The 27831-nt window shown below is 34.3% G+C and overlaps 1 pseudogene; it reads left to right on the top strand.

The window, feature by feature from the left end:
• The first annotated feature begins 451 nt into the window (after window positions 1-451).
• Window positions 452-27042, top strand: LOC114305664 (aquaporin TIP2-1-like; annotated as a pseudogene).
• Window positions 27043-27831: the final 789 nt, after the last annotated feature.

Here is a 27831-nt window from a genome sequence, read left to right as displayed (position 1 = left end):
AACTCTTTCACATGAGTGTTTAAAATTAATCATAGAACCGAACACAACACTTTCACATGAGTACATGCAATTCATACATGAAAGGATTGAATTTGATTCTATAAGGGATTTGTGTATTTAAAAAAAAAAAAAACTTTTCAGTAAATTACAATTATACTTTTTGAGATTTGCTTAAAATATAAATTACCTTATGTGATTTTGAAATTTTATATCATATCCCTTTTAATTTTTAATCGCATAACAAATGAATTATTTCATTAATCAACTATTAAATCAATTAATAATTTTTAATAATATAAAAAGTATATTTTAATTAATAATATTATTATTACATAAAAATATTAAAAAGAGATATATTTTTTCTATTAAACTCGACAAATATTGAAAGGCACTTTTGACTCTCTCTCTCCCCCCAAGTGTTTTATTTGAGATCCTCATCTTAATTACAGAAATGCCAGCCATAGCTTTACAGATCTTTTATGATTCATTTGGGTTGGGGTCTTTGAAGGCCTATCTTGATGAGCTCATCTCAACCTTCATCTTTGTCTTCGCTGGAGTTGGTTCTGCTATCGCTTTTGGTAATTCATATTTCTTAATTATTAATGGTTCTATCAAATAATCACACTAATATTATAAAAATTTATAATTAAAATAATAAATTTTTTCATGAATCTCTTATTAGAAACTGTCACTAAATAGTAATTTCTTCTAGATTTTATCTTTCAGTCCAGTTCTACACTCCGTTCGTTTACACCAAAAAACAAAAATTAAGAAATATTTTTAACATTTTTAATATGTGATATGACTAAAAATGTTTTTGGTTGTAAAAAAAAAAAAAAAAAAAAAATTATTTTTTCATTTGCCTCCGTCAACTCACCACACGCCACATTCACCAACACTTCCACCCCTCTACCACTACCAAAATTATTACAATTATAACTACGAGCACATTAGTATCAAGTCACTACTTGTGTGGGTGAAAATCTGACCACACTGCCCGTTTAGTAATTCAGCTGGAGAGCACAAGCAGAATAGGTGGCTTAAGTAACCTGAAACAGAAAGAAAAAGCTCCGGCGGTGGTTCTTCCACCCGGGGGCACTCCGACGATCAAGTCAGTATATCTCTCAAAGATAATCAAGTATTAAACAGTATACTCAAAGTATAAATTACATACCTTAGACCCATGGGGGTGCCTTTCTTTTATAATATACTCAATCCAAGTCCCACTAGAAGTATGACTTCTATGAACTCCAATTTACTGTTTACTCTGGACTCTTCAAGAGATAAAGATAAACTCCCCAAGAGCTTTATCCTTATCTTGGTTAAGTCCCTTCTTCGTCTTAGGACTCTTGCCCCTTATCTCGGATTCCGATATCTTCGGAGATGACCTCGGCTTCTCCGAGATTACCTCGGCTTAACTACTAGGGCACGTGGCACCTCGGCTGACACGTCAGCGTCACCATGCCACGTGCTGGTATTCAGAAAATATATCCCCACAACTGCCCCCTAGGTTCTATTACCTCAGCATTCTGAGGTGATGGAACCTATTCCGAAATTTTGTCACTTCTTTTCTAAGTAATGGCCCAAAAAACTATTTAGCCAAGATCATCTTCTTTCAGCCGATGTGTTCTCTTCGGAGAACAAGGTTTCGGTCGTACTCTTCCACGCGCATGAGCTGTCATGCATATCTAACTGTTTCTTTTACGTGTTTCGTCTTTATTGGAGCGTGTCAGTGACGCGCCTGAAGCTGTCTGTTCATTTCGTCTGCGCCGTCTGACGCGTGTGTTACCCTAGGCGTAATGATTACCCTAATTTTGCCGCCGTTTCATATTTTTGACAAAACTTTCCTTTTGCCTCTATCTCTTCTTCACTTTTTCATTCCGTCTTCTTACTCTTTCTCTCTCTGAAAGCTCATTCTTCCTTGAATCTGCCATCGCTTCAATCTCTCTTCTGGAATTTACTCTTAATCCTTTACTCTTGCAAAGCCTTCATTTGCTGCTGCAACCAATTTCTGGGTTTGGCGAGCATTGCCTTAGCTTCATTTGTCCTGGTAAGACCCTTTCCTTTAATTCTTCCATTCTCTTTATGTGCTTTTGTCTGTCTGTTGCCATTACTGACCTTATTCGAGGTCTTGGATTTATTCGTATCTTGAATTTGTGGCTATGCCTTGGACTTCTATGCTTTTTCATTATTCTCTTTACCGCTGTTCTTGATTTGTTTCTGTATCTCTATTGTTTCTGAGAACTATACTTCCATTCTTGAATCTGAAACTTCGTCTTTGCTTTCTCTTTTTTGTATCTGCCCCAGATTTGTGCCCTCGATTTTTACCTTCATACTTCATAGATTTGGGATTTGTCTGTAGAACCCTTAGTCTTTAGGGAAACCTGAAAAACGCCCATTTCCTGAAACATATTTCTCTTAGTTTAAGTCGACATAATGGGTATGTGGAGGCATAGGGTAAATACCCCAACAAAACTTGAATACTTTAGGCAAGAATTCTCTATCCCAGCCGATGTTCATCTTAAACTGGCTGGGGACAGTGATACCATCGTGCCCACAGACCATACAATGCCTTTTCCAATAGTTGCTTTTACCGAATGTGGACTTCGGCTTCCACTTGATCCCCTTTTTCGTCAAGTTCTCCATTTCTATAAGCTGAACCCCATGCAACTTACTATCAATTCCTATAGGGTAATTAACGGTATTATAGCCCTAGCTAGGCAAGAAAACCTTAGAATCACCCTAGCCGACCTTCAATATTGTTATACCATGTGCCCTCTTGATCTGAAGGATAGGGGTTTTGTCTATTACCTTAAGCCGAGATCCACTCAGTACAAAATTATAGCCGACCTCCCAGACTCCAACAAGGGGGCTGGAGATGATTTTCTCATTGCTTCTGGAAATTGGGAATTTGGCCCAGATGAAGATGTCCACCTCTACCCTCTTCCTCGAACACTCACAGAGGGCAAGAGTAAGAGCCCTGAGTCAATACTTTAGTTGTTTTTATTTAAGACTTTAATACTTTGTTTCTGACGTCTGTTTCTTTGCAGATCTTCATCAGCCACCGAAAAATTTTCGCCAATCCTTCTTCCCAGGAACAGATCTGAAAACACTTCTTGGCCTCCCAATCCATAAACGAAAAGCCCCAGTATTACTAAACTTCATCCCTACATACAAATCCACCCTACCCGACGTCCCAAGTAAAAGAAAGAAGAGTCTTTCTCCACCCACAGCTACAACCTTAACTGCTTCTACATCCCGAACAGATCAAGAGTCCACATCTGACCCAGCCGATCTTCCATCAACTTCGGCCCCCTACTTAATACCAATTCCTGAACGTAAACGTCGAAGAAAGCTTGTAAAGACTGCCGAAATGGTTCGTCCTAGGCCCGTCGTCCAAGACCTTCTCGCCGATCTCCCAACTGACGCCGAGGCCACACCAACGCAATCAATGCTTCCACCCAAACCAAAGAGAGTTAAAAAGGCTCAGCCTAAGGCCAAGGCTACAGATGCCGAGGCTGAGGATGCTTTGCTGATCTCGAAGCTAGCTGAAAGCAAAAAATCAGCCTCTACTTCAACAAAGAGGTCTGCTGAGGGCCAACCCTCTGGGTCTACTCAATCAAAGCGGCCAAGGTCATCGTCTGCGACGACCTCGGCTTCAAAGAAGCCCGACGTCCCCTGGGCCCCTGATCTATCCCTGGAGGATAGGCCCATCATGGCTAGTGAAAGTGCTGATGACATTAATGTCGCTGTCGCCCTTAGCACTGCTCTTCTTCTACCAAATGACTTGGAGCGAAATGGCAAGCTTAGTGAGTATGAAAATTACGCTCTTATGCTCCAACACTCTGCTCAAGTAAGTATTTCTGTTGGTACTTGTGATTTTCTTTTCTGTTCTTTTTTTTGAGAAAATCTTCTGACACTTCTGTTTTCATTCAGGCTATCCAACATGCCCATTCATTTTCAATGCAATCCTTTGAAAATCGTCAAAGATTGGTTGATATGAAGAGGGAAGCATCTTCAATGAAGAGAGAGATAAGGGCCCTTGAAGCAAAAATGAAAAAACTTGAAGATCAGGCCGAGGCTGCAACGAAAGTTCAAACTTTAGCTCTTGAGAAGGCCGAAGCTGCTGAGGCCGTTAGAAAAGTTGCAGAGGCCGAGAAAAGAGAGGCCGAGGTTCAGAAGGCCCAAGCGGAGAAAGAACTCCAGCAAGCTCTGGCCACCAAAGAGGCCGAAATCAAAGAGGCCGATGAAAAGGCCTATGCTCAAGGTATGGCTGATGTCGCCGAAGACTACAAGCTTCAAGTCAGGCAGGCATGCAACAGGGGATTTTCCCTTGGTTGGATGTCCTTGATAAAGAAGCTTGACCTTCCTGCTGACTCGCCATTGCGCCAGGCCGACGCTATTCCTTTACCATTTCCTCCACCTCCTCCTGAAGGTGGATCAGAGTCTGAGGCCGAGGCCGTGGATGAAGATGAAGAAAAAGATGATGGTGAGGCCTTGGTGAGAAAACCCAAGAATGCTGCCGAAGCCAAGTCCCCTCCTCCTGCTGAGCAGGTTATGGACTTAACTCAAGATGAGGGGGGTGATGATGCTGAGGAAGTGCTCAGGGAGTCTGTTCAAGGGTATCTATCATCTGACCTCCTTCTGACTGAAAGAAGTCTTGACACAACATTGGCAGAGATAGATGCCGAATTACAAGCGGAGAAAGTGGCCGAGGAGATTCCACCTGAGTCGTCCGAGGTCCCTGTTCCTGCAGTGGTTAATACTGAAGAATCTTGAACATGTCTTTTTGTACCCTTCTTCCTTCTTTTTCTATAATTTGTACTTTGTACTTTTTTATTTTCTGGATAATGCAAAACTCCTTCTTTTGGCCGATGTGGTTTTTTCAATATGTAACTGCAACAGTTCTTTCTCTTGATGTTTTGATCTTGTGATATTCTGTTGACTGCTTCTGCATAGTCTTGTACTTAGAAAAAAAAAATCCTTTGCATGTTGCTTCCTTTGTGCAATCTTCTCGGGGTTATATACCTCGGGTAGAACCATAAAACTTTTACTTCGGCCAGATACTGTCCTGCAATCCTTTCATAAATTTCAACAAGTTTTAAACGGTTATCTTAATCTTACCTACTTGTAAATTGCTACAAATTTCAACAAGTAATGAACAATATACTTAGCCTTTATTTTAACCTGTAACTTTCTGTGTACCTCAACGGGTGATCGTATGTCGGTTTAACATAAACTTGTAAATTGCTACAAATTTCAACAAGTGTTAAGCATCTTCCCTTGGGTTTAAACAACCCACATATTGCTATGAGAACTTAAGCAATAACCTCGGCCTATCTTCAACTTGTAAATTGCTACAAATTTCAACAAGTGAAGATGAGGAATCAGCTTAATTCCAACTTGTAAATTGCTACAAATTTCAACAAGTGGATTAAGGAATAACATCGGCTTAACTTCAACTTGTAAATTGCTACAAATTTCAACAAGTGAAGATAAGGAATCAGCTTAATTCCAACTTGTAAATTGCTACAAATTTCAACAAGTGGATTAAGGAATAACATCGGCTTAACTTCAACTTGTAAATTGCTACAAATTTCAACAAGTGAAGATAAGGAATCAGCTTAATTCCAACTTGTAAATTGCTACAAATTTCAACAAGTGAATTAAGGAATAACATCGGCTTAACTTTGACTGAGTTTGATATGTCTTCAAAAACATCCATGCATAACTTTATCAATCGATCATGTTGAAAGGATTCTGAAAATACTTTATTGATAATATCGGCCAAACAATGATGTTTATCTAATGATAGAAAAATTTCAAATTACAAGTATTCCAAGGTCTGGGCAATGCTTTGCCCTCATTGTCCTCAAGCCGATATGCTCCATTGCCTAATACTGAAGTGACTCTGTAGGGTCCTTCCCAGTTTGGGCCAAGCTTGCCTTCCCTGGGATCCTTCTTGTTCCCGACGACTTTTCTTAGGACTAGGTCGCCAACTTGAAAATCTCTTGGATTAACCTTCTTGTTGTAAGCTCTGGCAAGCTGTTGCTGGTATACTGCGAGCTGAATTGCAGCTTTCTCTCTTCGTTCTTCTAATAAATCCAGGTCTCGGGCTAAGTGTATGTCGTTGGTGCCATTCTCTACTCCCTGGGTTCTGATCCCTGGGATGCCGATCTCTAATGGGATGACTGCTTCTGTGCCATAGGCCATGGCAAAGGGGGATTCTCCTGTTAATCTTCTCGGCGTAGTCCGATATGCCCAAAGTACGTTGGGCAATTCGTCCACCCACTTTCCTTTTGCTGCCTGCAGCCTCTTCTTTATTCCATCCAGGATTACTTTGTTGGATGCTTCTGCTTGCCCATTGCTTTGAGGAAAACTTGGTGTTGAGAAATAATTCTTGATCTTGAATTTTGCACAAAAGTTTTTGATGAGTTTGCTGTCGAACTGTGTCCCGTTGTCGGCAACAATTGCTCTTGGAATCCCAAATCTGGTGATTATGTTTCTCCAAATAAAATTCTTGACATCTACATCTCGGATTTTGGCAAGAGGTTCTGCCTCTATCCATTTTGTGAAGTAGTCTGTTGCTACCAGCAAGTATTTTCTTTGCCCAGTTGCTTGGGGAAGTTGTCCAACCAGATCCATGCCCCATTGGGCAAACGGCCAAGGGCTGGATACTGGGTTTAGGTCGGCAGCTGGTTGATGTATCAAAGGTGCAAACCTTTGACATTGTTCACATTTCTTTACATAGGCTTCGGCGTCCTTTTGCATGTAGGGCCACCAATACCCCTGGGTAATGGCCCTGTGGGCTAACGATCTGCCCCCTGCATGGCTTCCACAAATTCCTTCATGAATCTCATAAAGGAAATCTTCAACCTGCAAAGGGTGTACGCACCTTAAAAGTGGTCCAGTGAAGGACCTCCTGTAGAGATGGCCTTCCGCTGATAGACTGAATCTGGCCGATTTTAGCCTAATTTTGTGTGCTTCTTTATGGTCTTCTGGCAGCTTCCCCTCTTTTAGGAATGTAATGATTGCATCCATCCAATTTGGTCCAAGGCCCACGCACATTGCTTCTTGTTCAATGCTCTGTTTATATATGCTCGGGGCCGACATGTAGTCGATCATAATTGTCCTTGTTTTTCCAGTTTGAATTGAGCTGGCCAAGTTGGCTAACGCGTCGGCGTGGGTGTTGTCATCTCGGCTTACTTGGAGTAATCTGCAGTTCTGGAATAGGGCTGCCAGTCGGATGACTTCCTTTGCATATGCCGACATTCTTTCGTCTCTGGCTGCAAATTCTCCTGTTGACTGGTTAACAATCAATTGTGAATCACAAAAAACAATTACCTCGTCTGCCTCTGCTGCTGCTACTAGCTTTAGCCCTGCAATTAATGCTTCATATTCTGCTTCATTATTGGAGGCTTTGAACCCCAGACGGATGGACTGTTCTACAATTTCTCCATCTGGAGATATCAGCAGTACTCCTGCTCCTACTCCCTGGCGGTTTGAACTTCCATCGACGAATAGTCTGAATGAGTCGCCGATGTAGATGCTGCATGGTCTGAGCTTTTCTTTCTCTTGCTTTCTTGTCTTTGACTGGGATTCTTTTTGTTTGTCGGGCCGATGCTCATCTTGGCTCGACGGAGCCCGAGGTATGATGGCTTCAGGTGTGAGTTCTGCGACGAAGTCGGCCAAAACTTGGCCATTTATTGCTGTTCTTGGCCTAAATTCTAGGTCAAACTGGCCTAGTGTTACTGCCCATTTTGCTATTCTTCCTGTTAAGTCTCCTTGATGTAATAAGGACTTCAGTGGGTGCTCTGTTAGAACCACAATCTTGTGTGCCTGAAAGTAATGGCTCAATTTCTTTGAGGCCATTACCAAGGCTAGCATTAATTTTTCCAGTGGTAGGTACCTTGTTTCCGCGTTAGCCAGAGTCTTGCTTACATAATAGACAGCCTTCTGCTCCCCTTTTTCCTCTCGGATTAGCACTACACTGACTGCGTGTTCAGAGACTGCTAAGTACAAAAACAATTCCTCCCCTGGGATTGGGTTAGAAAGGACCGGGGTTGTGGTCAAGTACTTTTTTAGGTCGGCTAAGGCAGCTTCACATTCTTCCGTCCACAGGAAGTCTGTGGCTTTTTTCACCAGGTTAAAGCAGGGTCTGCACTTGTCTGAGCTTCTGCTGATGAATCGGTTTAGGGCTGCGGCCCTTCCAGTGAGCACTTGAACTTGCTTTGCCGATGTTGGACTCTGTAGTTCCAGGATGGCCTTGATTTGGTCTGGGCTGGCTTCAATGCCCTTTCTTGTTACCAGATATCCTAGAAATTTACCTGACCCAACTCCGAAGGCGCACTTTGAGGCGTTGAGTCGGAGCCGATATCTTTTGAGTATGTCAAAGACCTCTTTTAGGTCGGCTAGATGACCTTTTGATTCCTTGGTCTTTACGACCATATCATCGATGTAAACTTCCACCGTTTTGCCAATCAGGTGTTTAAACATCTTTGTCACTAACCTCTGATAGGTTGCTCCTGCGTTTTTCAGCCCAAAAGGCATTACCCTGTAACAGTACAGGCCTTTCGGGGTGATGAACGCGGTCTTCTCCTCATCTGGAGGGTACATAGCAATCTGGTGGTACCCTCTGTATGCATCTAAAAAACTCATCCTTTCATGTCCCGAGGTGGCGTCTACCAGTTGGTCGATTTTGGGCAGAGGAAAGCTGTCTTTCGGGCAAGCTTTGTTGAGGCTGGTGAAGTCTACACAAACCCTCCACTTGCCATTCTTCTTTTTTACTACTACTGTGTTGGACAGCCACGTTGGGTACTGGACTTCTCGGATGGCCCTGGCTTCAAGGAGTCTGTCTACCTCTTCCTCGACTGCTTCGACGTGTATTAACGTCGGCCTTCTGGCTCGTTGAATCACAGGTTTTGCCGATCTGTCGACATTCAGACTGTGGCAAGTGACCTCGGGGTCAATGCCAGGCATTTCATAAGGTGTCCAGGCGAATGCCTCTATGTTTGTCTTTAAAAAATCTTCCAGTTCTTTTTCTTCTTCTCTAGCTAAGCCTGAGCCGAGAAGAAAAAATCGTTCTTCGTCGCCCTCCTGGACGAGGATTTTCTTTAACGCCTCTTCGCTTTTCTCGGCTAGTTCTTTCCCGACGTCTTCTAGGACTTCCATGTCCTCATCCTCAACTTCTGCTTTCTTTGGCTCCCGTATACTACAGGTGGACTTTATTGCTGCCATAAAGCAATTTTTGGCTTGTAGTTGATCCCCTCTGACTTCTTCAATCCCATGCTCTGTTGGGAACCGGAGTAGTTGATGCAACGTCGAGGGAACTGCCCCCATTGCATGCAACCACGGTCTTCCCAGGATGATGTTGTATGGTGAGGGTGTGTCAATTACTAGGAATTCCGTCCTGATCTTCTTAGTGCCGGCTTGAACCTCCAAGCTTGTTGTGCCCAGTGGCCATGTCGGCGTTCCATTAAAGCCGACCATCGGGCCGCTGGATTGTTCTAGGTCATCGAGGTGAAGGCCTAGCTCTTTGTAACATCTGACGTACATGATGTCACAGGAGCTGCCTTGGTCTATTAGGATGCGTTTTACTTGGCACTCCCCAACCTGGAGGGATACTACCAAGGCATCATTATGTGGATGTTGGACCAGTTCTAGGTCGGCTTCAGTAAAGGCTATCATCGGCCCTTGGCATTCTTCTGGCCGATGTCTCTTTTCCCCGACTTGATAGATATGCTGTAAATGTCTTACCCTCTGGGTTTATCCTCTGACTTCGTTTTCGTTGACCCTTGAGTGGATCACATTAACCACCCTCGGTTCTCCTGCTTGTGGTAGCTGTGCTGGGGGAGGGGGTGCCGCTGGTGCTTGAGGCAACCTTGCCTGTTCTTCCCTCGTTCTGGCCTCATCGACCAGGTCCCTCAAAAGGCCTTGTCTTACTAGGTCTTCCAAGTGTGCTTTTAAGGCTTTGCAACCTTGAGTTGGATGCCCTTCTTCATTGTGGTAGGCACAACGTCTACCAACGTTCCTTCCCATGAATTCCCCCGGTGTTCTTGCTGGAGCCCTGAAATAAGGTTGATTTCGAATCCGATCTAAGATTTTATGGATTGGGATCCGGAATACCGTTGTTACCGCCTGTTTATTTCTCAATTCTATTTCTTGTTTGGTCGGTCCATTGTTGACTCGGCCTCGCTTTGGCGAGCCGTTTCCCTTTTCTTGTTTCACCTCCTTGTTTCCCGATGTATCTTCCTCGGCCCTGGCGTATTTCTCAATTCTTGCCATGAGTTCTTCCATGCTTTTTGGTAATGTTTTTGCCAAAGATTTCTGTAGTGGGCAGTCATCCTTCAGGCCGTTCTTGAAGGATACGACTGCTACTTCCTGGTTGCATTCAGGTATTCGGTTGAACACCTCGTAATACCTCTTCGCATAGGCCCTGAGGCCTTCTTCTTTGGTGATTCGTAGAGCCATCAAAGCATCAACCCTCAGGGGTTGCAGCTTGTTGGTCACGAATCTGGCCACAAACATCTCGGCCAAGCCTTCCCATGTCTTTACGCTTCCTTTTGGTAACTTATGGAACCAATCAGATGCAATTTCCCCAAAGGATGAGGGGAATACTTTGCAGAGCAACGGCTCGTTCCCGCTATACAACGCCATTGAATTTAGGTATAGCCCAACATGAAAGTTTGGATCTGACTTACCATCATAGATTTGAAACCTCGGCATACTGAATCTTTTGGGTGGTTCGAATTTGTCCAGTTCCACCGAGAAGGCTGTCCTCGGTTTCACTGGGGAATTTACCTCGGCTTCTGCATTCTGCTGCCTCCTCTTGAGGTAGTCCCTTAAGTCTTCTTTGCTCCTCCCTGGAGCTCGGCTGTCTTTGGATTTTAGTCTTTTTGGTACACTGCTTTCGGCCTCGTGGTGGGGTCGTTTGGATCTTTCTTCATGGGTTGTGTCAAAATGGAGTACTTGCCCCTGAACATGTCGATGTTCTTTGGGGTCTGGATTTTTCATGTGGTGTGTCCTTCGGGACTCTTCTTGCCTCGGGTTTTCCCGTCCGACTTCCCTGGAAGGCCGGTGAGAATGCCTTCCGCTTCTGGTATGCTGAGGGACCTCGGGGATTGTTTTTCTTCCATCCTTCTGGGTGTTGTTCGCCGGCATCGGCGTATCTTGCAGCGGGTAAGGTGGCTGCATAACATTATTCTGCATCATGAAGTTGACGACTGACTGGAGGTCCGCCAACTTGTTTGCTAGTTCTTTTACTTCCTCATCCCTCCTTAGGCACCTGTCCCTCCATACCTTGAGGTTATCTTCATTGTAGTATTTTCCTTGGTTTGCTCTTTTTGACGTGTCGCCTTCTGGGATGACGTCGTTCTCTCTGTGACCCTGGTCACGGGCTTCTGCATTGTGGTTATCTCCTTCGATGTCAAGGTCAATTGGTCTGCCACTCTCAGTGGGAGCGTCATCCCCAATATTTTCCTGCTGTCCGTTACTGGCCATCTATTCTTCCTTCGTTCCCACAGACGGCGCCAAATTGTGTGGGTGAAAATCTGACCACACTGCCCGTTTAGTAATTCAGCTGGAGAGCACAAGCAGAATAGGTGGCTTAAGTAACCTGAAACAGAAAGAAAAAGCTCCGGCGGTGGTTCTTCCACCCGGGGGCACTCCGACGATCAAGTCAGTATATCTCTCAAAGATAATCAAGTATTAAACAGTATACTCAAAGTATAAATTACATACCTTAGACCCATGGGGGTGCCTTTCTTTTATAATATACTCAATCCAAGTCCCACTAGAAGTATGACTTCTATGAACTCCAATTTACTGTTTACTCTGGACTCTTCAAAAGATAAAGATAAACTCCCCAAGAGCTTTATCCTTATCTTGGTTAAGTCCCTTCTTCGTCTTAGGACTCTTGCCCCTTATCTCGGATTCTGATATCTTCGGAGATGACCTCGGCTTCTCCGAGATTACCTCGGCTTAACTACCAGGGCACGTGGCACCTCGGTTGACACGTCGGCGTCACCATGCCACGTGCTGGTATTCAGAAAATATATCCCCACACTACTAAATATAAAAAAATATTCTCTTAGAAAAATATTTTTTTCATCCAAATAGACGGATTGATAATCATGTCTCAAGATTTTTATATTTAATATGATTCAGTAGTTAAAAATGCTTTAATAATAAAAAGAACAAAGGAATTTAGAAATAAGCCCTTTTTTTAAAAAAAATTATTTATTTATTTATGAACTATAGAAGGCTACACTTACACTTCCAAAGAAAATAAAGATCAATCTTATGTTTCAAATCCCTCAGTGCTTATATCTCAATATAATTTCAACCTTTAAATTTTGTGAAATATCGAGACAATTTTTTTTTAAAACATAATCCAATTGTAGGAGACACAAGTTATGTTTAATGAAGTAGTTCGTTTGGGAAAAGTTAATGATTTTTTATTTTTTATTTTTTATTTTTGATTAATTTAGCTTTGTTAAATTAATTCTGTTTGAGAATAATTTTTGACTTTTTTTTATTTGGATGTTATTGTTGTAAGAAAAAAAGGGACATGATTATGATTTGGATATGATATTTTATCTTATTGACTTATTTAGTCTATTTTATCTTTTTATGCTTATTTAAACAAAAAAGTTGTTAACGAACGATAACTTAATATCAAGTCATTTCATATAGAGATGAACCTAAAATTTTGCCATAAAGAGTAACATGTATGGCCTCATTTGGGATGTAAATTTTGGGTTAAAATAGTCGATAAAAATATATTTAAAAAAAAGAAGCAGGTTAATATAGTTAATAAGACAAAATTTTACATCTAAATCATAATCATTTCAGTTTTTTTCTCAAAATATCAAATCAACTACCAAAAAAAAAAAAAAATCCAAAAATCATTCAAAATATAAATTTTTTAGTCATGCTAAAATAGTCAAATAACCAAAAAGTCAGACTAAAAAATCCCATTTCAAAGCATATGAATAATTTTATTTTAAAAAACCACTAACTTTTACAGAAAAGAAAGGAAAAAAATAACAAGATAAAAATAAGTCCATTTTCTCGTATTCATGTTGTATTACAAAATATAGCAACGGTAAGATAACTTATATATTAAGGGTTTGTTTGGCTTTAGTTTTTTGGCTAAAAAAAATACAAAAGATAAAATAGGTTAAATCTATATAATAAAATATGATGGTTTTTGAATTTGTCTTACACACATTTGTCCTACTAAGACATTTGGACGACTTAGATATATTCAAATTATAAAACAACGGCTGAGATATATTTTTCAAAAAATATCCTACATATACATTGTTTATTTTCCCGCTTCTCTCTCTTTACTTTTCCTTTTCTCACCCATCCTTTCATGATCCCACCTTCCTCTCTCTTTTCTTTTTATTTTTTTTATTTTCTCCAATTTTTACTTTTCTCTCTATTTGTTTATTTTTTTATTTTCTCCATTTTGTTCACTTATTTTTATTCATATTATATGGAAAAATCTACAATCCCCGAAGTAGGTGCCAATTTTTACTGTGTAGTGAAGATTAAATTAATGAATTTTATAGTCCACAAATTAAATGAATTTGAACAATTAATTATTATTTTTAAATATATTGAATACCTGATAGATTTCATAAATTTAGACCTTATATGAATCTTCAACATCTATATAATAAAGTAGGATGATTTTTAAATTTTTCCTACACACATTTGTCCTACTAGGACATTTGGACGACTTAAATCTATTTAAATTATAAAACAACGGTTGAGATATATTTTTCAAAAAATATCATACACGTAAATTTTCTATTTTTCCACTTCTCTCTCTAACTTTTTTCTTTTCTCACCCATTCTTCCATGATCTCACATTCCTCTCTCTTTTCTTTTTATTTTTCTCTCTGTTTGTTTTTTTTTTTATTTTCTCCTTTTTGTTCACTTATTTTTATTCATATTATATGGAAGAGTCTGCAATCCCAGAATTATGAGCTAGATTTTACTGTGTGTAGTGGAGATTAAATTAATGAATTTTATAGTGCACAAATTAAATGAATTTGAACAATTAATTATTATTTTTAAATATATTAAATACTTGATAGACTTCATAAATTTAGACCTCATATGAATCTTCAACATATTTTAATAAAGCGGGACGGTTTTTGAATCTTCAACAGATTTTTGTCTTTTTAGGACATTTGGATGGCTTAGATCTATTCAAATTATAAAACAATGGCTGAGATATATTTTTCAAAAAAATATCCTACATATACATTTTTTACTTTCCTCTCTCTCTCTCTCTCTCTCTCTCTCTCTTACTTTTTCCTTTTCTCACACATCCTTCCATGATCTCGTGATCCCACATTCATCTCTCTTTTCTTTTTATTTTTTTATTTTTCTCTCTATTTATTTATTCTTTTTAATTTTCTCTTTTTTGTTCAATATATTTTACACATATTTCCATACAATGTATGTATGCCCGTAATACACTAGGACATTAAGGACATCTATAAAATTTCCATATCTATACTATATATTAAGCAAAAGGGGGTTTTTAACCCCAAGGCCTGTGGGAGCTCCAATCTCCTAATCCTAATTTCTAATTTTTTGATTTAAAAAAAAAAACCTCAGTAGTTATTAACTTCTCCCAACCCAATCTCAGCATTTATTGACTTCTCTCAACCCACAATCCCTTTTAACTTCTCTCATAATTAAAAAGATATAACATCTAAATTTGAATTATGATTTAATAATATAATCATGTATTTTTTTAATTATATTATTAAATCATAATTCAAAATTTTAAATCACTTAATGGGACAAATTAATCAATTTTTCAAAATTATTGATTTTTAATTTACAAAATAGATTAAAAAAAACTATTGACTGATTTATTTATTTAATAACAAAAATATTTCATAATCTCTCCCTCCTAATCTCTCTCACAAATTTTCTTTTCCCTAAAAAAATTAGATAATATTTTCTATTAAAGTTGTAGATATCTATCTATATTTTATATATTATATTATAACATAACAAAAAAAACTAAAAAAAAAATCTTTAAAGTTTATCTAAATAAACTTTAAATCAATAAAACTCACATGTCTATCACATATTTATTTATTTAATAACAAAAATATTTCATAATCTCTCCCTCCTAATCTCTCTCACAAATTTTTTTTTCCCTAAAAAATTAGATAATATTTTCTATTAAAGTTGTAGATACCTATCTATATTTTATATATTATATTATAACATAACAAAAAAAAACTAAAAAACTAAAAAAAATATTTAAAGTTTATCTCAATAAACTTTAAATCAATAAAACTCACATGTCTATCACATATCTAACTCACATCATAACTTACCTAAATAATAATAATTAAAAACAAGTGGAAACCACAGATAAATTAAATTTAAAAAAAAAAAGATACCCACAACTATATTTTAAATAAATTGAAAAAAAAAATATCCGAATAGAAACCACCCAAAAATAAAAATAAAAATAAAAAGATATATATATATATATATATATATATATATATATATATCTATCTATCTATATCTAGCAAAAGGAAGTTTTTAACCCCCAAGGCCTATGGGAGTTTCAATATTCCAATTTAAATTTTTTTAATTTTTTATTTTAAAAAAAATCAGCATTTATTGATTTGGTCAAAATCCCCTGATCATCATTTAAAATCCCCTCATACAAATAATTATAGATACAATTCGTGTATAGTTACTACAGTACCCTTTTCAACTTCCCCCATACACTATGGTTAGTGATAAGAAAAAAATCTTAAAAAACATAATTTATATATTAAAAAAATCTAAAACAAATATAAATATATATAATTATCCCGTGCATATCACGGATGATAGGCTAATCTATACTATATATTAAGCAAAAGGGGTTTTTTAACCTCAAGCCTTGTGGAAGCTCTAATCTCCCAATCTAAATTTCTTGATTTTTTGATTTAAAAAAAATAAAAAATCTTAGCATTTATTAATCTCTTTTAACTCCCAAGTCTTATCCTCATAATAACACTTTAATACATTTAGAACAAGTATTAATTTTTTTTTTTTTGAAATCCAACACATATGAATCCCCATAAAAAGTCCCAACACATATGATTATTATCTCTCATAATAACACTTTAATGCATTAAAAACAAGCATAAAAAAATTCTTAAAAAGTCACATATGACTATTATCAAAATATTATACTTTAATATAATATAATAAAAAAAAGATATTTAATTCATTGAAAAGTCAAACACATATGATTATTATCAAAATATTAAACTTTAATATAATATAAAAAGAAAAAAAAAAGAAGACATTTAAAAAAAAAAAAAAACATCTATCTATCTATACTATATATATAATCAAATGTAGTGGTTTTGTCAAAAATTTGTAAATATTCATTCCTAAATTCTCATAATTTTAAAATTATCTCTTTCCTACGTGGCAACCCTTTTTTATTGTCTTTCGTGTTTTCTATTTTCCTCCATTTTCTATTTGTTTGATTAATTAAAATGAAAATTAATTTCATGGCTTATGGATAAAGATTTGAATTTTAAAATTCCTCCATATAGATAAACATATAAAAACTGATAAATAATTTATGAAAATTAATTTCATGGTATACAGATAAAGATAAAAATTAAATACTTAATTTCATAACTTATAGATAATTTAAAATTTCTTCCCATAAATAAGCATATAAAAATTGATAAATAATTTATAAAAATTAATTTCATGGCCTACTGATAAAAATAAAGGTTAAAAAATTGATTTAAAAAAAAATTACTCATGTTTTTTGCCCTTCATTTTGTACTTTAATTAATTTCATTATAAATAAACATATAAAAAAATCATAAATAATTTATGGAAATTTATTTCATGACATTTAGATAAAGATAAAAAATTTAAAAATTATTTGAAAAATAATAATTTCATGACTTATAGATAAATAAACATATAAGAATTGATAAATAATCTATAAAAATTAATTCCATGGTCTACAGATAAAGATAAAGATTAACTAATTGATTTACAAAAAAAAATTAAAATAATAAAATTTAGATAAATATATGATTTGTTAATCCATATCTATCTAAATCTTTATTTTGGTTTACTTATATTTTTTTTCTCCTTTTATCACATATTATCTTTTTTTTATTTTGAATTTTTTATCTTGTGAAATACTCTTATCTATAACTTCTTATCTCTTCTTAACCTACTCCTCATAATTTTTATTATTTGTTATTATCTACCAAGTGATAAAGATATATATAAAAAAAGAATGGTTGGCTATGAATAAGAAGAATATTAATAATTAAATAATGAAAGCTGTATGGAAGAAGGCAATACAAAAATCTCACAAAATTATTTTCCGTCACTATATTTGTCCAAGGTAATAATTTGATATTCTTTCTTTTAATTTTTAAAAATAGTTTACATTAGATCATTGCTATGTGTTTTTTCTTTTTCTTTCTTTTTATTTTTTTTATAAGATTGTCATTTGTTATAGTATTTTTTTCAATCTCATCTCTAAATTTTCTCTTTGAAATTTCTATTTTTTTAATAATAAAGTTTAGAACTAATTTCTTATCAAATTTGCTTTGTTGAGATTATATTATCAATTTAGAGCCCATATGATTTAATTCAATGTCCATGACTTTAGTTATGTTCGACCATTTTGTTGTTGAGTAACCTATATAATTTTTTTTTTTTTGATATATAATGATTAAAGCTATCATTTGTTATATTTCTTCAAATACAATTCAAATAATTTGTCATCATTTTTTTTTTATAAATAAAATGGATTAAACTATTTTCTTATATAATTTTTATAATCCTACGAAATTCTTATCTTGATTTTTTTTTTTTTAAATGTTGTAGAAACTATGCAAGTATTATTCAAGTTATGGAGAATGATTACTTACAAATTATAATTAAAAGTTGAGATTTATTCATAATTTGGTCCCACAATAATAATATAAATCATTGATTTAAAATAAGTAAATTTATGATAACTTATACAATTTATTTCTTTTAATGCTTTGTTTTTGTTTTTGTTTTGTTTTTTGTTTTTTGTTTTTTGTTTTTTTTTTTGTGCATAACACTATAGTCTGATACAAATTATTTATGTTAGCAAGTGATTGTAATACTATTATCCTAACAATCTTTATAATTAATAATTTTTTATGTATATCAAATTTTTATTGTGAAATTTTGTAGATTAATTATTGTTAACATCAACCAAGATGGCCTAACATCATGGCTTGCTGCTATTAAAATATAATTCAAGATTAGAATAATTTATATATCACACAAAATGTATATAGTTTATTTTTCCGTGCATCGCACGGGTTACCGCTAGTACTATATATTAAGCAAAAGGGAATTTTTTAACCCTCAAGGCCTGTGGGAGCTTCGCCTCTGTTTGGCAAGTTGGTTCTTGGGCTTTTTTGGCTATTTTAGCTACAAAAGACAAAATAGGTTATTTTAGCCATAACAAACAAAACATCACATCCAACCCATAATCATTACATTTTTCTCTCACAAAAAAACTCAAAAAAGCCAAAAAGCCAAAAAGCCCTTCCCAAACCAAGCTTTTAAGCCCAGGCTAAAATAGCCAAAAAAGCCAAAAAGCCAAAAAGCCAACCCACTTCCCAAACGGAGGCTCAATATCCCAATCTGAATTTTTAAAATTTTTTATTAAAAAAAAACTCAGCATTTATTGATTTTGTTAAAATCCTCTAATCAGCATTTATTAACTTTTTTCAATTCACATGTCTTTTTCACATACCTGCATTTATTGATTTGGTCAAAATCTCTTGATCAACATTTAAAATCCCCCATACAAATAATTATAGATACAATCTGTGTATAGTTACTGCAGTATCTTTTTCAACTTCTCTCATACACTATGATTAGTGATAAGATTGTTAAATTATTTTTATAAAAAATCTTAAAAAACATAATTTTTATATTTAAAAAAATTTAAAACAAATATAAATATCTATAATTATTCCGTGCATAGCACGGGTGATAAGCTAGTACTATATATTAAGCAAAAGAGGGTTTTTAACCCCAAGTCTTGTGGGAGCTCTAATCTCCCAATCTAAATTTCCTGATTTTTTGATTTAAAAAAAAAAAACCTTAACATTTATTAACTTCTCACAACCCCCAAGTCTTACCCTCATAATAACACTTTAATGCATTAAGAACAAGCATAAAAAAAATTCTTTAAAATCCAACACATATGAATTCCATGAAAAATCCCAACACATATGATTATTATCCCTCATAATAACACTTTAATGCATCCTAAGAACAAGTATAAAAAAAATTTCTTGAAAAGTCCAACACATGATTACTATTAAAATATTAAACTTTAATATAATATAATAAAAAAAAGAAGACATTTAATTCCTTAAAAAGTCCAACACATATGATTATTATCAAAATATTAAACTTTAATATAATATAAAAAAGGAAAAAAAAAGACATTTAAAAATCGCAATTCACATATATAAATAATTGTAAATATATTAAAGAAAAGGGAGTTTCTAAACCCCAAACCTTGTGGGAGTTCCAATCTCTCAATCTTAATTTTCTAAATTTTTGATTTAAAAAAAAAAAAAAACTCAGCATTTATTGATTTGGTCAAAGTTCCCTGATCAGCATTTATTAACTTTTTCAAATCCACATACTTGCATTTATTGATTTGGTCAAATTCTCTGATTAGCATTTAAAATCCTTTCATACAAATAATTATAGATATAGCCCGTGCATAGTTACTGCAGTAGCTTTTTTAATTTCTCTTGTACACTATGATTAGTGATAAGATTGTTAAATTATTTTTATAAAAAATCTTTAAAAACATAATTTATATATTAAAAAAAATTAAAACAAATATAAATATCTATAATTATCCCGTGCATAGCACGGGTGATAGACTAGTAATTATATAAGCAAAAGCAATATTGTATGTATGTCGGTGGAAATTATATGTATGTCAGACACATCTATCTATCTAACTATATGTTATATAAGCAAAAGTAAGTTTTCGTGAGAAGTTTTGTACAGAACTCCAAAATTTTATAATAAATTTATGATTTTATCAAATTAAAAAATAAATTTAAATAATGTTAGAATTACAATTATATTTTAATCCTAACATTGTGCCTTCAAGCACGGGTATATACAAGTAAGCCAATAAGATAAAATGTCACATTCAAATTATAATCATTTTATTTTTTCTCTTACAAAAATCAAAAGAGCCAAACCAAACAAACTTTTAATCCAAGCTGAAATAATCAAAAAGCCAAGGCAATTACTACACGGCAACTAAAGCAAATATCTTGAGTTGTGTTCAATAATGTTTTATATTATTAAAACATCTATAATGAAATTAAATTAAAATTCTAAACAATATGTTTATAAATAAATATGATCCAATAACGTATTGAATCCTAGGCCATCTTCTTTCCTTAGGGGTTGTTTGGAATAATCTAACTAAATATATTTTTTGATTTTTTATGAAAAAATATGCGATATTATAAAGAGATAATGTGGTCCAAATAAAAAATAATGTGACCTAAATAAAATAAAAATATAAAAAGATGTGTTAAAATAATGTACGACAAACAACCCCTTAATGCTTGTAGTTGGCTTTAAATATGAGAAAATATTTTTTTTTGTTACATGTTGTCCAAAATTTTTAATTTTATATTTGTACACCCATGTATCATACCTATAAAGGATTGGCTACTTATTATTTTTTTTTTTTTTCAAAAACTTAGAGAAAGGTGGCCACTTAAAAGTTATTAGAAAAAACAAATACACGTAAAGGTCTATATAATTTAAGGAAAATGAGTGAGAGCACTAATTAGTGCTATCACTAATGATGTGGCAGTGGGTCTCACCATGAATGATTTGATGTTTTGGCCTTGGTGTTGTATTTTTTTTCTTTTTTTATTGAGTATCATGTCATTAGTGATCTTTTTAGAGCTCCAAAATTAGTGGTCTCTATCATTGTTGATAATTTAAAGATAATTATTGTAATAAAGGGTATTTTTAAAAGAGTAGTGCTATTTACCCTTACTTTTTTTTCTTAGGACCCCTTATTTTGGAAAAATTCTATTCCACACATCACATTTGTCTCTATCCACATATTTAATGACTTTTTTTTTATTATAAATTTACCTTTAAATAAAATGACCAAAATAGACATTCATCCACACATTTTACACAATCAGATTTAACCTTACAAACTGGACAACTAGAATCTGATTTAATAGATTTCTCAATACATAAACTGAAAACAATAGAAACAACACAAAGTATTAGGCTTCTGCTTCCACATTATCAAATGCCATACATAGATTTGTACATTAATGAAAATAAATAAATAAATAAACAAACATGTAAAGCCCATGGCATGAAGTTGAATCACAAGAACTTACTTGCGAAATACATGGTTACATGTGAGTGAAACTGCAGATTTCAAAAGACTCAAATTGCATAAAATAACAAACTATTAAAATTCAATCGATCCAAATTCCAAATCAAAAAGAAAATTTCAAACCTAGATACAATTTTACACCAAAAACATAAACAAACAAACATGAAACGAATTGAAATACAGAACTCAGATGAATATATCATTGGAATTGATATAAATTGTAATTAATCTGATTATAACGTTCAATTTATAAGGTTCAATTTGATTGTCATCAATCATGGCAGGCCCTGCCGGTGCAACACGACGACCATAAATATTTGTGTAGGCTAATATGAGGGTGTACACACATTTTTTATTAAATGAGTATATTTGGAATGTGGGGTGTGTGGATTGAGATAAATGCCTAAGAATCAAATTACTAAGCGAGTGGAGTAAGAAAGGATATACACAAAGACAATGTGGTGTGTGGAAATAGAATTTCCCCTTATTTTTTTTATTTTTTTTAATTTCAATTTTGTCTAAACATGAAGTTCTATTTTTACCCTCATCCCTAATCTTTTAACCCTGATTTCTCAAAGCCTACCCCTAATCCTGCTAGCCATTTTATCACCTCCGACCATCGTTGTACCCTCCCAATTATCTCTAACGGCGCCCTTCACCTGTGATTCACAACTCCGCCTCCCTCCTCTCATTGCCACCCTGTCACTGCTCTCTGTAATTGCAAACCCAAGCCATTGTGATAGCAAAAAAGACAAGTAAACGACGACCAACAGTGTCGCCCTCTTCCTATAGCCACCCCACAACTTTTTTCTTTGCAAAACCCTAGTCGTCGCTACTCTTTACAATTACAAACCCTAGCCACCATGATTCCGAAAGAGAGACGCGGATGACCTAGTAGTCACAATCTTGATCATGACACGAGAGAGAGAGAGAGATGAAGTAAATGTAAAGGTAGAGGTAGGAGTCGGACTGGGCGGTGGTAGTGGCGGTTGGAGATAGGTTGAGGGATAGCGAGGTGGAGAAGGAATAGAGAGAGGTTGAGGAAAGGCAGGTGATATCGAGAATAAGTTGGGGATACCCGTTAGACCTGTAGTGGGCAGGAGTAGTGGCGTCGCCGGAGAGAAGGTCACTGACGTTGAAAGGCCGTTGACGGTGGAAAAAGAAGAGTTTGGAATCCAAAGAACTGGGGCATAGCTGGTATTAAGGTGAGGGTTCAAAGATAAGATAGAAGGGTTTCAATTATGTGAGTATGGATTTAGAGAGGTGGAGGATCCAAAGTAAATAAGTAATGACATTTAATAGCACTCTTTTTGAAATCATTAGAGAAGTATCCCTCTAGTTATGTCCTTCCTTGATCCCATGCAAAGAATTATTTATTTATTTTTTTAATTTTCAAATACAGTTTTCTAGTTTTCATTTTTTAAATATAATTTTTGAGTTTTTGAATTTTTTGCTTTAGTGAAAAATTTCATATTTTAGTAAAAAAAATTTAAATTTTTAACTGCACCTAAAAACTAAAACATTTGTGAATAAATTTTAAAAGAAAAATTATTAAAAAAAAGAGAGACAAATTTTCATAAATTTTTATTTTTAGTGAACTTTTTTAAATTTCTTCATAAATATTTTAGTTTGTAAGTACATTTAAATTTTTTTAAAAAAAATAAAAATATAAAAACAAAAAACTCAAAAATAAATTTCGAAAACAGAACAAACATTTGTTTTTGATAAATTTTATGTTATGCAGACAATGTGACACCAAATGCAGCCCTTGATCCATCAGGGCTATTAGCCATTGCTATATGCCATGGATGTGCTCTCTTTGTTGCAGTTTCTGAGGGGGCCAAAATTTCCCGTGGCCACGTAAACTAGCTGTCACCTTCGGATTGGCTCTTGGCGGCCAGATCACTGTCGTAACTGCCATTTTTGACTGTATTGCACAACTTGTTAGCTCCATTGCGGCATGTTACCTACTTAAATATGTCAGCGAGGCTTGATAATTCTTTGTATTATTTGAAATGTTCTAAATAAGTATATTTTTTAATTTTTTATAAAATATGAGTTGAGTTTAAAGTGTGTAGTAGAGAGGTGATATGACTTAAATAGGATGATATGACTTAAATAAGATAGTGATTTTTTAACTTTTTTAAGAGATGTCAAACCAAGCCTTAATACTCAGTAAAAAGCGAGCTTTTGACTTTTTAATCATTTTTGATCGTATCACTTTTTATATTTTTTACTCACAAAAAGACAAAATTGACTAAAAAAGTTAAAAAATTAACTTTTTATTAACTTTTCAAAACACCACTCACTTAGAAACTTTATATAAAACGTGTAAAAAAATTAAAAATAATTATTTTTTTATTATTTTATCCTCTCTTTGAACGGGCCTATTTAAAGTTCTTTTTTCATTGGTTGTGCCACTCTCACTATTTTTGGACAAGTTGGATACATTCGGACTTGGGATAATTTTTTTTTAAAATTATTAAAACAACAAAAATATAAAATTGAAAAGTCCCATTAATTTTTTCACTCAAAAAAAAAATAATAATAATGATAATGATAATAACTATTGTGACTTTCTAATCACATTAACTTTTTTTAAAAAATCAAAAATTTAAAAATTACTATACAAACAAATTCCAAACTAGGCGTTGCTAGTACTTGCATTTGTCAGCCAATGCCCCCTAATGACTAATGCTTTTATTGGTCAGGTATTAAAGAGAGGGAGGATTTTATTATACACATTTCATATTATATATATTTTTAATTATTTTATTTGTTTTTAATTATGATTAAATTTTTTCTTTAGCTATAGCATTATTTTAAGATATTTAGTTATAACTTTTTTATGTTTGGTCAGTTTTAACTCACAAAGTATAAAATTAAATCATTTTTTTCTACAATTATAAGGTATATATGATACACATCTTTTGAGTGATGTATACCATAGTCTTTCTCCTAAGAGAAACATAAATAATTGTTACACAACCTGTTTTGAGAAGGCTACGTTTTAGCTAAAAATATATATTATTTATGGTTGCCTATTTTGAGAGGGCCACATTTTAGCTAATTTTATTATTATTATTATTATTTACAGTTGTCTAGTCAAAATAAAGGGGTTTTTTTTTTTTTAGAGTCCCTAATATTAAGACTTTATAGTAAAAAGGACATTCAATATTTTAATGATGTTTAAGATCCCTCAAATTGATCCAGAAAAAATTCGACTTCACAGAGAAAATCTTACCAGAACTTCTCTAGACTCACTTCAACCCAGAGAAATTCTCTCAGTCCAGAGAAATTCACTTTAACTCAGAGAAATTCACAAAAACTCAGAGAAAACTTCCTTCCAACCCAGAGAAATTCACAAACCTCCTTAAACAGTACCTTTCAATGTGAGGGAAAAACAACAGAAATCAAAGTCTTGAAATCATTGAACAGAGAATATGAATATAAATACTATGATATCTATGTGATGGAAAAAAACAAAAATTCAGACACTTTTCACAGAGATTTAGAGGAGAATCTTAGTATCATATACATCTTGCTAAGGACTAGGTTTACAAAAAAACTATCCCAACAAAAGAACCAGACACTCTCAATTTATTTGCTTAGATAGTAAAAAAACAATAATAATGATTACCCATGATATTATTGATCTAAAGAAAATCTCACCAGATAAATTCTGGAAAGAATTTCTCTGAACTTTCCAATTTCTCTGACCTTTCCTAGACTTTCCACTCTCTAGAGAAATTTGAAATTTCTCTGGCCTTCCCTTCTCTTCAGAGAAATTTCTCTTCTCTAGCCTTCCTTAGACATCCCACTCTCTAGAGAAATTTTGGAAATTTCTTTAAAATTTCTCTGGCCTTCCTTTCTCTCCCTTCTCTGGCCTTCCCTAGACATCCCACTTTCTAGAGAAATTTCAAAATTTCTCCGGCCTTCTCCTGCCTTCCTTGGACTTCCCACAAAATTACCTCTCTAAAGAAATTTTGAAAATTCTCTAGCCTTCCTTGAACTTTCCATAAACCTCTTAAAATGCATATGTGAAACAATATCAAACAGAACACAATTCAATTTCCAAATCTTAAACGCAACAAATCGAAGTAAATCCTTAATTACAGACCTCTCAACTCTACACATACAGTGATTTCAGAGAACCAAACACACAAAACAAACACAAAATCAAAGGCTGTGAACATCGATTAAGGAAAAAGGTGAAGATGCTCCTCCGATCATCGACCTCAACGCCCTGCTCGATGAGTTCCTGTTGGCTATCATGATTTCGCTGATCTCCGCTGCGCTCAGCGTCGCTACGCCCTCAAACACCTCCTCAACTTATGGAAACAACTTGTGATCCTTGAGCCCTAGATAGTTATTTGCTAAACTCTTGAAGAAATTGAAATCACAAAGGAGAAAATGAATATGAACATCGATTCGTCCTGGTCTGAGTATCGATGAATCGATATGTTCTTTATTGTTCAGTGTGAACACCATCGCTCTCTCATCTCTGCAACACGAACTCACAAGTCCATCCATGAAGTTCAGTACACCGGACAAGGTCATCGTTGTCGATTTCTCAATACTGAAATCATGATCAGATGACTCTGCAAGTAGGATTCGGAACCGAATCAGTGCTGAACAACCCTCTAAATCGGTGTTGAAACGGTTCATGGTTGATCGAATCACACACACACACACACACACACACACAGAGAGAGAGAAAGAGATGGATAAACGGAGGTCAGGTCAGTGAATCGGAGAGAGGAAAGAAGAAATTGTTGGATAGAAAGAGAAAGAGGAAGAGTGAGTGAATTTTCTCTATGATATATGGATGTAGGGTTAAGGGACCTTAGACATCACAAAATAAGATTGTGGATCTCTTCTATCATAAAAAATGAGAGAGGGACCTTAGACTAATTTTTTCCAAAATAAATCTTTACAAAAAATTAACATTATTTTATGTTTTTTAGTAAAGATGAAAAAAAATCAATTTATAAGTCAGGCAAGGGAAACCTTAGTTGAGTTTAATTCACATTAATTGGTGCGAGGATAAATTTAATGGCCTTTTTAATATCATCTTTTGCATTTTATAACCAAATATATATATATATATATATACTCTACCAAAATTTTTATATAACTTTTTTTATTAAAATGATGGGACAGTATGATTTTAATAATTGAAGACATCTCAATGTGATGTTTTTTTTCTTACGGAATTGGCTGACAGTGTTGGAATTGCTGAAGGTGTGATTATGGAGATTACTATCACCTCTGCTTTGGTACACTCAGTGTATGCCACCGCAGTAATTGGCCCTAAGAGGGACACATTGGGCACAACTGCAGATAAATTGGGCACAAATGCATCCATTGCCATTGGTTTCATTGTTGGAGCCAACATTTTGGTTACCGGCCCATTCTCTGGTGAGTGGATGAACCCGACCCGCTCTATTGGGCCCGCAGTTGTTAACAAAGACTTCCACAATAACTGGATCTACTAGGTCGAACCCCTCATTGGCGGCGGGTTGGCCGGAATCATCTATTCAAATATGTTCATGTAACATAAGTTTGCATCTTTCTAGTGTTCTTAATCCACTTCTCCAACTTCTCTTTGTAATAAAAGGAGGGATCTTCAAGGTACCTTTGACTTTAGTTTTTTGTTTTTTTCTCTCAATTATCATTTGGGTTTGTTGGTGTAAATCAATGTTGTTGGAAAATATTGTTCACTTTTTCTTCTAAAAGATATGCAAGGAGTTGGTGTTGGAACAATCTTAAGACAGATTAGAATTATTCTGTTTAAATAGAATTTTTCATTTGTTTCCTTTTTTCTTTTTTATTCTTACAAAAATTATTTTCTGTGGTTTTACAAATAATATTCTGGTTGGAAAAGTAAATAGTAGTAATATACTATTTGACAAATAGTAGTAATATATATTGTTTATTTTCTTTGACAACTAGTAGTAATATACTTGTGTCATTAACAATTCAGAATATTTATTTGTGAAGTTGGTCAGAAATTAATTTTGGTTTTCAGAAATAATGTCTGAGTGTTCATTAATTAAAATTTTGTTTTCAGTATTTTAATTTTTGAAGTGTTACAGAAATATTTTTTTGTGTGGAATTAATTTTTTTAAATAAAATTTTATTTTATTTTCAAATTAATTGAAAATAAAAGTTATAATTCTTATTTCTTTTATTTTTACAGAATTTAATTCTGTGGTTTTGGTTTAAATTTTTTGTGCAGTATAAAATTCTAATTATAATTTTGTTTTATAATTTAAAATTCATGGCTACTGAAATTGGTCAAACTAATGCTCAAACGAGTACTGGTATGGTGGCTGCAATTGCTC

The sequence above is a fragment of the Camellia sinensis genome, chromosome 15 (genome assembly GCF_055761805.1).
Source record: "Camellia sinensis isolate YWXY chromosome 15, ASM5576180v1, whole genome shotgun sequence".
In the NCBI taxonomy this organism is placed as follows: Eukaryota; Viridiplantae; Streptophyta; class Magnoliopsida; order Ericales; family Theaceae; genus Camellia; species Camellia sinensis.
The sequence above is the reverse complement of the archived record's forward strand: the minus strand, read 5'-3'. Positions and strand labels throughout refer to the sequence as shown.